Genomic DNA, 13,805 nt, shown 5'->3' with positions numbered 1-13,805 from the left:
TACGCATAGACCTAGCTCATGATGCCACTGTTGGGGAACGTAGCAGAAAACAAAAAAAATTCTCTACGTTTCACCAAGATCTATCTATGGAGTCATCTAGCAACAAGAGGGGAGTGCATCTACATACCCTTGTAGATCGCGAGCGGAAGCGTTCAAGAGAACGGGGATGATGGAGTCGTACTCGTCGTGATCCAAATCACCGATGGCCAAGTGCTGAACGAACGGCACCTCCGCGTTCAACACACGTACGGTTGGGAAGACGTCTCCTCCAACTTGATCCAGCAAGGGGAAAGGAGAGGTTGATGAAGATCCAGCGGCACAACGGCGTGGTGGTGGAAGCAACGGTGATCTCGGCAGGGCTTCGCCAAGCGCTGGCAGACGGAGGAGTGTCACGGGAGGGAGAGGGAGAGGCCAGGGGCTTGGGTGCGTAGCCCTCCCTCCCCCCACTATATATAGGGTGCCTAGGGGGGCGCCGGCCCTAGGAGATCCAATCTCCTAGGGGGTGGCGGCCAAGGGGGAAGCCTTGCCCCCCAAGGCAAGGGTGGCGCCCCCATCCCTAGGTTTTCTAACCCTAGGCGCAGAGGAGGCCCAAGGGGGGGGCGCACCAGCCCACTAGGGGCTGGTTCCCCTCCCACTTCAGCCCATGGGGCCCTCCGGGATAGGTGGCCCCACCCGGTGGACCCCCGGGACCCTTCCAGTGGTCCCGGTACAATACCGGTGACCCCTGAAACCTTCCCGATGGCCGAAACTGGACTTCCTATATATAAATCTTTACCTCCGGACCATTCCGGAACTCCTCGTGACGTCCGGGATCTTATCCGGGACTCCGAACAACTTTCGGGTTACCGTGTGCTAATATCTCTACAACCCTAGCGTCACCGAACCTTAAGTGTGTAGACCCTACGGGTTCGGGAGACATGCAGACATGACCGAGAAGCCTCTCCGGTCAATAACCAACAGCGGGATCTGGATACCCATGTTGGCTCCCACATGCTCCACGATGATCTCATCGGGTGAACCACGATGTCGAGGATTCAATCAATCCGTATACAATTCCCTTTGTCAATCGGTACGTTACTTGCCCGAGACTCGATTGTCGGTATCCCAATACCTCGTTCAGTCTCGTTACCGGCAAGTCACTTTACTCGTGCCGTAATGCATGATCCCGTGATCAACCACTTGATCACATCGAGCTCATTATGATGATGCATTACCGAGTGGGCCCAGAGATACCTCTCCATCATACGGAGTGACAAATCCCAGTCTCGATTCGTGCCAACCCAACAGACACTTTCGGAGATACCTGTAATGTACCTTTATAGTCACCCAGTTACGTTGTGACGTTTGGTAGACCCAAAGCACTCCTACGGTATCCGGGAGTTACACGATCTCATGGTCTAAGGAAAGGATACTTGACATTGGAAAAACTCTAGCAAACGAACTATACGATCTTGTGCTATGTTTAGGATTGGGTCTTGTCCATCACATCATTCTCCTAATGATGTGATCTCGTTATCAATAACACCCAATGTCCATAGTTAGGAAACCATGACTATCTGTTGATCAACGAGCTAGTCAACTAGAGGCTTACTAGGGACATGTTGGTGTCTATGTATTCACACATGTATTACGATTTTCAGATAACACAATTATAGCATGAATAAAAGACAATCATCATGAATAAGGAAATATAATAGTAATCCTTTTATTATTGCCTCTAGGGCATATTTCCAACAGGCCCACCTGGGGAACCAGCGCCTGACGCACCCACGCGTCGTTCTCTGGGTAGGGTGCGCTGACCCGAGGCAGATTCGCCTGGGCTGCCTGCACCTGCGCCACCTGCGCCAGAATCAGCGCCAGGATCAGCCTCGGGATTGGCGGTGCCAGCACCTGGATCTGCTTCGTGCTCCGCGCCATTTTCGTCTTGTTTTGGCTGCATAAAATGATACATGGGAGCTGGATTTTCACTAGGATTAGTAGGAAATTTAGCATGTTGATCAAATACACGTTCTTCCCCATGATCAATAGGCTCGGAGGGAGTAGTTTCGGGAAGCAACAAAACTTCAGAGCGAAGAGGGGTGCCTGCATTTGGATTGAGTGCTTTGAACGGAAAAACCGTCTCATCAAAGATAACATCACGGGATATATAGACTCGGCCGGCAGCAACATCAAGGCACTTGAAGCCTTTGTGAAGGTGACTGTATCCGAGGAAAACACATTGTTTGGATCTGAATTCTAATTTTCTAGAATTATATGGGCGGAGATTTGGCCAACAAGCGCATCCAAAGACTCTAAGCGAATGATAGTTTGGCTGTTCACGAAATAAACGGCCTAGGGGAGTTTCATAGTTGATCACCTTGCTGGGTGTGTGATTTATTAGATATGTGGCAGAGAGAAACGCCTCATCCCAAAATTTGAGGGGCATAGAGGCATGAGCCCAGAGGAAAGTCCCACGTCTACAATATGGCGATGTTTTCTTTCGGCTGATCCATTCTGCTGATGAGCATGTGGACAAGAGACATGGTGAGTAATTCCTAGTTGGCGAAAAAAGGTGTTTAGGCGTTCATATTCGCCTCCCCAGTCTGTTTGCATGGTGATAATTTTTCTATTGAACAATCTTTCTACTAACGCTTGAAATTCATGGAAGATCTTAAAAACTTCAGATCTGTGCTTGAGAAGATAGATCCATGTGAATTTGCTATAATCATCAATAAAAGACACATAGTAGTTTTTTATATTGATAGAATCACGGGCAGGCCCCCATACATCGGAGAAAATTTGCTCTAAAGGAGCTTTAGATACACTGAACGAATTTGGGTAAGGGAGTTCATGACTCTTGCCCAATTGACAAGCATCGCAAACACCCTCTTTATTCAACTCACTACTAGAGAAAGGAATATTGTTGTGGCTAAGGACATGACGAACGATAGTGGATGAAGGATGCCCTAGCCGACTATGCCACCTGTCCGTGGACACTTTATTGACACCAAAAGCCTGTTTGCTTGAAGTCAACGGAGCCGATGATAGGGGGTAGAGACCACGTCTACACCTGCCGTGGAGGAGGGTTCTCCTCGTTCCCTGTTCCTTAACGAAAAAGAAACGTGGGTGAACTCAAGAAAGGTATTGTTGTCAGTGGACAAACGATGAGCTGAAATAAGATTTTTTGTGGCATCGGGTACATGCAATATATTTCTAAGATGAAGATCATGAGTAGGGGTTCGAACAGTGGATTGACCAATATGACTAATTTCCATACCTTCTCCATTTGCAGTGTGGACTTGCTCGTTGCCGTGGTACTTGTTGCGGACGGTCAGCTTGTCGAGCTCGCTGGTGATGTGATCCGTGGCCCCCGTGTCGAGGTACCAGTTTGTGTCCACTCCATAGGACGAGTTGGTGGCTGATCCTGCACTCTTTTCGTTCTTGGCGAAAGAGATGTCAAAGCGGCGGTAGCACTCGACGGTGGTGTGGTTTGGTTTCTTGCAGATCTGACAGACGACCTCAGGAAGATCATTGCCTCCTCCGTTGCCGTTGCCACAGCCTCCATTGCCGCGACCACCGCCTCCATTGCCACGGCCTCCATAGCCGCGACCACCTCCTCCGTTTCCACGGCCACCATTGCCACGGCCGCCTCCGTGACCGTAGCCACCATGGCCACGGGGCACGGCGTTGGCCGAGGACTGAGAGGACTGGTTTCCTCCTTCAAACATGGCAAGACGTTTTTCAAAACCGATCAGCTGGGAGTAAAGTTTAGCTACCTTGATGGGCTCGGTTCTTGCAGCGTAGATGGACGAGACAAACGAGATGCAGTCGAAGTTGAGTCCAGCGAGGATGTAGGAGACCATGTCATCATCGTCGAGCGGCTTCCCTGCTGAAGCCATCTCGTCGCCTAGCGCCTTCATGTGCCCGATGTATTCGGCGATGGTCGCGGTGCCCTTTTTGGTGGTGGAGAGGGCGATCCGCGTGTTGACGATGTTGGTCTGCGTTTGCGAGAGAAACATCTCCCTGATCGCGGTCCATGCCGCAGCGGCCTTGGTGCAGTGGGCGACTTGGATCATCACAGGAGCAGAGATTGAATTGAAGATAAAACTCAGCACCTGGGAGTCTTGCGCCAGAGCGATGAGATGCTCCGGATTTGGCACATCAGTGGGCTTGCCGTCCTTGTCAGCAAGCTTGGGCTCCGGGAACGGATGATCGGGGTTGAGGTGGTCGATCAATTGGGCTCCGCGGATGGTGGCTAAGGCCTGCGCGCGCCAAACGAGATAGTTGCCACGGTGAAGCTTGTCAGCAATGGGGATGAGGGCGTATGGAGCGGCGGCGGCGGTGCTGGAGCTTGCCATGACTACTAGGTTGGATGCGGTAGAGGAATTAGGCTCCGAATACCATAAAAGTTTGCGTGGAAGCGTATGCCTTTGGGCAGAGACGCTTACGTGTTTATATAGCCAGAGATAAGATACGAGGCGCGGTAGTTAGGTTATGGATTGATCCTCAAGAAAACCTATACAAGATCTGAGGATAAACCCTAACAACCTAACTACCAGATTACAACAAACACATGCACACGATCTGGCCCTATCTACGGGTGAGTACGGTTTATACAATACCGTATACCCAAAGTACAGTACTTTCTAACACGGCCTATTTTCCTCCTCCGAGGATCTTGACGTGTTGTCTTCCCTGGCTCACGGTTGTTATGTGCTCGTAAGTTGTAGTTAAACGGGACTTGGGTTGGACTTTGTGCTTGCAATTCCTTGCTCGTGAGCTAGCACATGAACTTGCTTCTGTATGTGTTGGAGGTGTTCTCCATTTTTATTAACACACACACAGAGAGGAATATACAGTGTACACCATTTTAATTACATGAACATGTTGTAAAGATGTGCGTAAATATTTTTCTAAGATTACATTTTTTTTAAGAATGCCTGAATGTTTATAAATTACATGAACAGTTTTAAAAAATATGTGCATATATTTTAAATACATAAACACTTTCTAAAATGTGTGAATATTTATTAAAAATTGCATGAACACTTCTAAAAGTTGTTCATTGTATATTGAAAAAAATGTTCACCACATAGTGGGAAAATGTTCACTATGTATTTTTGAAAAAAAAACTTAAATATTTTTTAATATTTATATACACACAACAAAGTATATTTCTACTAACTGAAAAGGAAAAAACATGATTATGAAGGAAAAAGGAAGAAACTAACCCGATGAACAAGAGAAGAAATAAAAAAAGGTAAAATAGGAAAAGGAAAATAAAAATGGGAAATAAAGGATAACAGAAAACTAAAGCTAAACTAGAAAACAAAAAATATAGGAAACAAATTCTCAATTGCAGGCGCGTTGTACCCCTTGTAGTTGCACACTGGTTGTGACGCATGTAGTTGAAGGTCTGGCGGTATACATGAAACTGGCCGACCTCCCAATTTTTGGTAAAAAAACTAGCCGACATCACTTCCCCCAAGTTGCAGTCGCCCCTCCCCCCTGCAGGTCTAGTGGTTGTGGCATGTGCAATTGCATGTCTAGTGTGTGCATCAGACTGACCGACATCTCTCAGTTACAGTCGCATTGTACCGACACCTCGTAGTTGCTGGCTGGTTGTACCCTCCTCCTCCAACAAAATACCACAAAAAGTTGCAGTCGCGTTGTAACCCTTGTTCTTGTGCACGAGGGAGGGGGTAGGGGTGCGACATGTGCAATTGCATATCTAGTGTGTGCATGCGACTGACTGACATCCCCAGATGCGGTCCAACACATTATAGTTGTTAGCGGGGCTGTACCCCCTCCCCTTGGCAACACGCCACAAAAGTTGTAGTCACATTGAAGACATGTTATTGTAGTTGCATGCCTACTAACGGGCATGCAACTGCCTCCTCCCTTCCCTCTCCCCGACAATACATCACTGACTTCCAGTCACATTGAAGACATGCATTTGCAGTCGAGGTGACACTTACAGTTGTGTGCCTAGCGACGAACATGCAACTACCTCCTCCGACAAAACACTATAGAGTATTAGTCCCTTTGAAGACATGCAGTTGAAGACGGGGATGGCACTTCCAAATGCATGCTTAATGCCAGATATGCAACTCCCCCCCCCCCCCCCCCCCCGACAAATAACCACCAAGTTGTTGTCACGTTGAAGACATGCAGTTGCGGTCAGGGGGCGACACTTGCAGCTGCGTGTCTAGTGACATGACCATCTTTTTGATGACTTCTGTTCACAATCAATAATGATGGGTTGCCTCTAGAGTTGGAGCAATATGAGTGGCGCACCATTGACCCACACGAAAGGATGAGGACGATCAACCGCGTGAACATTGATACAAGGTGTTTGTACTGTTGATTTGATCAGTAAATCTAAGTGAATTTCTTTTCTTCTTTGAAAACTATACAAGAGGACTACGTGCATACATAGAAGAAAGATATTACATAGTATGACAGATAACATGTTCACACAACCAAATTAAGCCGCAATAAGAAAGCACTACAACAACGATGAACCTAGCAACTCATTTGCCGATCAAAAGGCTACATTACTTGGCATAGGGAAGGGGGGTTCCAAGCATTTAGACCCAACCTTCAACCAACAGAAAGCCTCTTCGTTTTATTAGATCTAACAAGCAATCAAGTGAACAAAAGAAAAGTTGTTGTTCGGTTCTTTTCAGATGGACAAGATGCCCAACATGACAAACAGAGTTGAGTTTTTTTGTCATCTGTCGAGACTCCATGCCCATCCGAGTAACACCACTCCGATAATGTTATCAACATGAGAAGGAGGCACCGATGGCCGAAGTGACGACTGAGTGACTGATGTTAGAAATCAAGCAACCGATCAATGGATGGTAAGCATCTCCAGGGGAGGCGTTGCAAAGGTGTAGATTTTGTTGTGAGAGAGGTTGTGCCTGGCAAGGCAATTAGGCCAACCAAATCCTCTTCGAACGGCAAGCCAAGCAAAGAACTTGCAATAGAGGGGTGCGCAAGATTTCCAGATGGCCATGCCCGAGTTGAGTAAAGGCCGACCCTCGAAAAAGCCCTTGTATGCCAACTTGGAGGAGAAGCGACAAGGGGGAGTCCAAGTCCAACTGTCATTAATCATCATGGTCTTAGATGGCCCAGGCCAGAGATGGTGGGAGTGGCCGCGATGGATGGTGTGACAAGGTGTGCTGCTCCCTACCCATGCAAGCGCGTGCGAGAGGACGACCACGAGCATACCTGTGAGCGTTCAGGCGGGGCTCCGTCACTACGTGGAGCCGCTTGGTGTTAGTGCAGGGCGTTGGTGGCAGCAGAGGGCGCAACCTAGAGCGGAAGTCCTCGCCACGGTCTGCTCGTCACCGCTCTTGTGATAACCTCACCCCGACATCCTCCCCTACCTTGGTGGAACACCGAAAAACAGAGGAGGGGAGCACAAGGAGAAATAGAGAAGGACTTGACCCAACCCAACAAAACCCTATGTTTGGCTTTGCTGGGGCGGGCCCACAAGTATGAACAGGCCTGAGTTTCCCGCGAGAGCTATGTCTCGCATTAAGCGAGATGGCGGCAGCTCTCGCAACTGGGCTGGCCCACTTAATAAAAGAAAAGTTAGAGGAAAAAGCGAGCGAAACTAGGGTTCGAACCTGGGCCTCCTGGATAAGAGCTAGCGATGCTAGCCACCGCCACTACTTCTGGTTCGTGATGAACTTCAAGGCGTGAACAGATTTAAGGTAAACAAGCTGATTTTCTCCACCGTTTTCTGTTTTATTCAGTTTTTTGGATTCTTTTTTTCTTCTTTTGTTTCTTTTCCTTTTTCTTCTCCGGTTTTTTTATTTCTCCTTCATTCTTTGCATTTGTTTCTTTGGTTTTTATTTTCCATTTCTTCTTTCTTTGGTCATTTTGTTATCTTTTTTTTGCCTTCTATGTTCCTTATTCGTTTTTATTCTACATTTTCTATATATGTCAACAAAAAATTTCTAATTCACGTTTAACATTTTTTGCGCTACCAATCAACATTTTTAATATATGATCAACATTATTTCTATAAACATTTTTTAAATGATTGATTAAGCTTTTTCATATACAAGATTTTTTTAATACATGGTCAACATTTTTTCTATACATTTTTGTAAAATGCTTGATTAACAGTTTTCAAATAAAAATATTAGCATTTTTAATACATGGTCAACATTTTTTCTATACGTTTTTAATGCTTGATTAACAATTTTCAAATAAATAGATTAACATTTTTAATACATGGTCCACATTATTTCTGTATACATTTAACATTTCCCAAAAGCTTGATTAACATTATTCAAAAACTTATTCAACATGTTTTCAAATGCTTGATTAACATTTTTATATACATGCTCAATATTTTCATCATTTTTTAATACATGGTCAACATTTTTTCTATACACACTCTAACATTTCCCAAATAATTGAATAATATTTTTTTAATACTTGTTCAACATTTTTCTCAAATTCTTGATTAATATATGTTCCAAAAATCATCATTTTTACTACATGATAGACAATTTTTCTATACACGTTCAAATTTTTTCGAATGCTTGATTGAAAGTTTTCAAATACTTGTTCAACGCTTTTCGAAAACTTGTTCAATATTTTCCAAACACTTGATTAGCATCTTTTCAAATACTTGTTAAATATTTTTCCAAATACTTGTTCAACATTTTACGAATGCTTGATTAACATTTTTCATATACTTGTTCAACATTTTTCAAATGTTTTTAGATTTTTTTGTATTATATATATTTAGAACACTTTAAAATATAAAAAAGTACAAAAATAAAGCAAGAAACAAAAAAAGAGGTTGTGGCCTCCCACGCTCGTGGGCCGGTCCATTTCGCCCGCCCCCTTCAGCAAGTCAAAACCTAGACTCGCTGAAGACGAGATATAGGGGCGCCTCGGGTTTCTCCATGTTGTGTGACCGCCACGCGGGCTGGTTTGCCGACGTGAAAGTCTTTTTGAGCAGTTCCGTCATATACCAGTAATGATCTCACCATTCAATACCCACTTTAAGATTCTGTCCACGAAAAGCAATTATTTCTCCCTTTTTGCTGTACAAAATGAATAGTAGGTCTAATACAACTATTGGCCCACACCATTTGTGCTTACATGGCAGCATGGATGTGACAGCTCATTCTCCCTCTCTTCTCTCAAAGGCGCATGCATTTGTCTTTTCTCTCTCCCTTGCAAACAAATTCATGGACTTCCTTTCATCTTGGCCAGTTAAAAACATTTATATCTTTTAAAACATAAGTTTGTCTTGAAATAATTTATATATTTGAACTCATGGCGCCAAGACCTTTAGGACTAAACCAATTTTGGATATATTCCAAACACGTTTAAAATTTCCAACGTTTCACATTTCATATGTGAAACAAACCTATTTCACTTGAAAAATGTGATTTTTGTGAAACAAGACTAAGGAAGTGAAATATCAGCTTTGAAAGTGAAAAAAAATGAAACCAAAATGTCAACTAGTGAAACTGATTATTTGGAAATATGTAACAATTTTATTTCAAAAGAGTGAAATATGTTATTAAGTATTTTTTTTAACTAAACTAGATGTGGTTTTTGTGAAACGAGCTGTTGGAAAGTGAAATGTAGCTTCTGCATTGTGAAATAGGAACCGTAGAAAGTGAAATTATAATGTATCATTGTGAAACTGATTATTGGAAAATCTGAAACAATTTATTTCACATTTTGAAATAATCAGTTTCACAATCATACATTACAGTTTCACTTTATGTGGTTATTATTTTACAATTCAGAAATGTGTTATTGGCTCGGTTCACAAAAATCACATCTTTTTAATTGTTCATTTGTGAAATGGCACATTTTCAGACTTTTGAAATACATTATTCATGTTTTCAAATAATCATTCCACAATTGTATATTACATTTTCAATTTCCGTAGTTATTATTTCACAATTCTGAAATATTGTATTCGCTTGTTTCACATTTTCAAGTGAAACATGTTAGTTCCACATACGAAATGTGAGATGTTGAAATTTAAATGTGTTTGAAATGTATCCAATATCGGTCTAGTTTCAAAGGTCTTGGCATCAAGAGTTCAAATATATAAATGATTTCAAATGCGAACATATGGTTTAAAAGATATGGATGTTTTTAATTTGCTAAGATGAAATAAAGTCTATGGATTTTGTTTGCAAGGGAAAGAGAAGAGGTTGATGCATGTGCGTCTTTGTCTGACAAAAAGTAGTAATCCGGCCTATTAGACTGACAAAAGTAGTACTCTGATGGTGGACCATCTGTGTCCGAGCGGGCTGGCTCCGGCGCGGCCTCTCTGCTTCCTGTACGTTGAAGAGAGGGGCCACTCGGATGGGGGTCGGCGACGCTAATGGCGTGCCTTCTGCAGCGCGACAACGAGAGTTTTACGGGCATCTCGGGGCCCAGGCGGGCCTGTGAGTGCCTGGTTTGCTCCTGTTGTTGCGCCCGGTCGGATACTGTCGTTGGCGGTGGAGGTTCGTCCCTCCCGCATGTCGGTGGTGCTTCTGCCGCTAGTCCATGGCGGCTCTTCTTCTTCGTTGTGCAGGTCTCTATGCCGTGGTGAGACAACGTGGGTGGTTTCAAGATCGTGCTGGCGCAGGGTGGTGGTCGGTATGGTGGAGTGCTTCGGAGCGCTCGGGGTGATGGTTGGGATCCGGAGAAATCCCTGTCGGCCTGTCCGACACCAACATGGTGGCGCCTAAGGGTGCCGCCAGGCCTTCCTAAAGGGCGTTAGGTGTTACCCTTCCTCTCTCCTCACCGTGTACCAGGGAAAACCCTTGGCAGCAGCGTGTCATCATCATGTCCCTTCTTTGTGGTGTTGTATGGTACCGGCGCTTCGGAGTTGTGGGCTTCTTCATTTTTGTTGATCCGTCGTTGTCGGCATTTGTTTTTTTTGTATCTTTTTCTTTGGGTGTGATTATACCGTTGTCGTCAGAGCATTTATCGTTGGCTCTATTCAGTGTTTGCTATATATTAATATAGCGGGGCGCGTGCATGTTTCGAGAGGCACGGTATGTGTTTTGTAATGGTTTCGTGGAGCTAGCATTATTGCTAGCTTCACCGCGCAATTTCCCGCTTCGTTTTGCGACCTACACCTTGTGGTAGTCGGCCCCCGGTTCTACTCGGACCGAACCGACTGTAGCACTCACCAAACTTCCTAAATAAAAGCGGTCCCCTTCTCCCTCTTCCCGGCCAACAAATCCACGGCTCGACTCGGCGGATTGAGCGATCGATCGAGTTCGTTCTAAAGTTCAGATCGATCTGTAGATCTTTACTCATGGAGGCAGCCATGGCTGGATCATCGTCGATGCAGTGGCAGGCGGAGGAGGCGTGGCAGGCGTACCTGCGGCAGAAGCGGTCGCGCATCGGGTGGGCGCAGTACCTCCGGTGCCGCCCCATGGCCCTCCTCGGCAAGGCTGGAGCGGACGACGGCAACCGGGTCGTGATGCCGGCGTCGGCGCTGGACGGGATCAGCTCGGCGCTGGTGGAGTACCCGCTCATGTTCCGGGTCCAGAACGCCGCCACCCTCGACGCCACCAACTGCGGCATGCTCGAGTTCGGCGCCGAGGAGGGGTTCGTGTACGTGCCCGCACTCACCATGGTGCGGCTCGGGCTGGAGGAGGACGACCTGGCGCTCATGACAAGCACGTCGCTCCCCAAGGCCACGTCCGTCAAGCTGCGGCCGCACACCATGGACTTTCTGGGAGCCAAGGACCTCAAGCGGCTGCTCGAGTTCAACGTCAGACTGAACACGCCGTGCGTGACGGTCGGCGACACGATCGCCGTCGCCGAGGGGGGCCGGCGGTACCTCCTGGACGTCGTCGAGGCCAAGCCTGCCGACGCCGTGTCCACCCTCGACACCGACTGCGAGGTCGACTTCGCGACGCCGCTCGACTACGTGCAGCCTCCTGCTCCGGTGCCAGTGAAAGTCGCCGCCGCCCCATGCCAAGACTGCGCCCACGGCGGCGAGCGGCGGTTCGTCGGCGTCGGGATGAGGATGGACGGCAAGCCCGTGGAGACGCCGCCCCCTGCACCGGCGCCGGAGGCCGGTTCTTCGGTCAAGGGGAAGAGTGCTAGCGAGCATGTGCTTCGGTTCTTCGGCCGCCGCGGCTCGGTGGTGGTGCCGCCCCCTGGCGCCAAGTCGAAAAAGAAGGTGGACGGTGATGAGGACAAGGAGGCTAAATGGTTCACCGGCCAGAAGTATACCCTCTAGAAGACCCAAGCAACGACTGAAACAATATGTCTGCAGTTGATGTTTTGTTGTTAGTGACACACAAGTTTAAGTTCGCCAAGGAAAATATGGTGCTTTTTTATTTTTGACACAATGTATTGTGGCTCTCTACCTAGATGTTGGTGAAAAATTGGCAAATTTTTCAGTGTGTACTGATTAACGGATCTGTGTAGCTAGTGTCATTGTCTATGTATTGTTTCACGCATATAAGTATTTACGAGTTATAGAAATTTCAATAAATTTACAGCAAAAATAATCAATGTCTATAATACGAAATTGGGATCCCCTATTTTTCTCCTTCTCCGTCTATCTTGACGTGTTGGCTTTGCCTTGTCTCCCGGTCTGAGTTATTCCCTCCGTCCTATAACATAAGTTCATTTTTTAAGCTAAAGCAGCTTGAAAAATGTTTTTTTACATTATGAGACGAAGGGAGTATGTTGTCGTGTGCTTGTTGACCGCTGTTAAACGGGATTTGAGTAATCATGCGCATGCAATGCACGTATAACAATGCCATTTTTTAGTTTATCCTAAGAAGCAATTATTTGAATATAGAAGGAACAAATTCAATAATGTAATAATATAATGGAGGCAACAAAAATGTGCATTGTACTTGTCTCTATTTTCAGGCTAGAAGATGGCGATTTCGTGTTGTGTTGCTATTTTGCACACATACTGGTGATTTGTACAAGGAAAACTATTCTTTACAAAGTGGTGCTAAGGAAAGAAATGCTTCAAAGCTGGCTCAGAGAATCGCAAACTTCTTTCTTTATGTAAACAAAGAGTTAATCATATGAAAACAAAGATATGCAGAAAAAACATTGTAGGCATATATATAAAATAGCTGAATAGCAACCACCCAATTCGGTCCGAGGAAAAAATTACAAATGAAAAATTTCAAATTATGCACTATTTATTTGGCATAAGGCTTCTTTGAGAAGAACATAAGTTGTCTTTGAGGGAACATGTGAACCTCTCCTCGAAAAAAAGAAGTGAACAAGGGAACCAATAGAAGCTAACCCTTGTAACGGCTGAAAGAGTCTGTAGTTGATGGTTTGTTGTTAGTGTCACAGAAGTTTAAGTTTGCCACGGAAAATGTATGCCCTTTTCATTTTTGAGACACAAATGTTTTGTGGCTTTCTACGTAGATGTTGGTGAAAACTTGGCAAAATTTCAGTGTGTCTTGATTAAGGGATCTATATGTAGTGTCATTGTCTATGTATTGTTTCACGCATATAAATATTTACAAGTTAAAATTTTCTATATTTCATTAAATTTACAGAAAAAATTATCAATGTCTATAATACGAAATGGGATCTGGCTAGGACACCCCTTGATTAAATCTCAGTTGACTGACGTCATCCCTATGTGCTCTAGCCTATTTTCCTCCTTGTCTGACGATCTTGACGTGTTGGCTTTGCCTTGTCTCCGAGTCTGAGTTATGTTCTTGTGTGCTCATCGGTTCTAGTTAAACGGGATTTGGGATGCCTTGCTCATGAGCTAGTACATGAACTTACTTCCCTATGTGTTGGAGTGCACACCATTTTTATTAACACACACCCACAGA

General features: G+C 45.3%; 2 pseudogenes; one reads left to right on the top strand and one right to left on the bottom strand.

Annotated features, from left to right (window-relative positions):
- Positions 1 to 3,718: 3,718 nt before the first annotated feature.
- LOC125549685 (small nucleolar RNA Z247) lies at positions 3,719 to 3,860 on the bottom strand (annotated as a pseudogene).
- A 7,427-nt stretch (positions 3,861 to 11,287) lies between these two features.
- On the top strand, positions 11,288 to 12,223 carry LOC125546582 (ubiquitin fusion degradation protein 1 C pseudogene; annotated as a pseudogene).
- The last annotated feature ends 1,582 nt before the right edge of the window (positions 12,224 to 13,805 follow it).

The sequence above is a fragment of the Triticum urartu genome, chromosome 3A (genome assembly GCF_056163025.1).
Source record: "Triticum urartu cultivar PI428250 chromosome 3A, HENAU_Tu73, whole genome shotgun sequence".
NCBI lineage: Eukaryota > Viridiplantae > Streptophyta > Magnoliopsida > Poales > Poaceae > Triticum > Triticum urartu.
The sequence above is the reverse complement of the archived record's forward strand: the minus strand, read 5'-3'. Positions and strand labels throughout refer to the sequence as shown.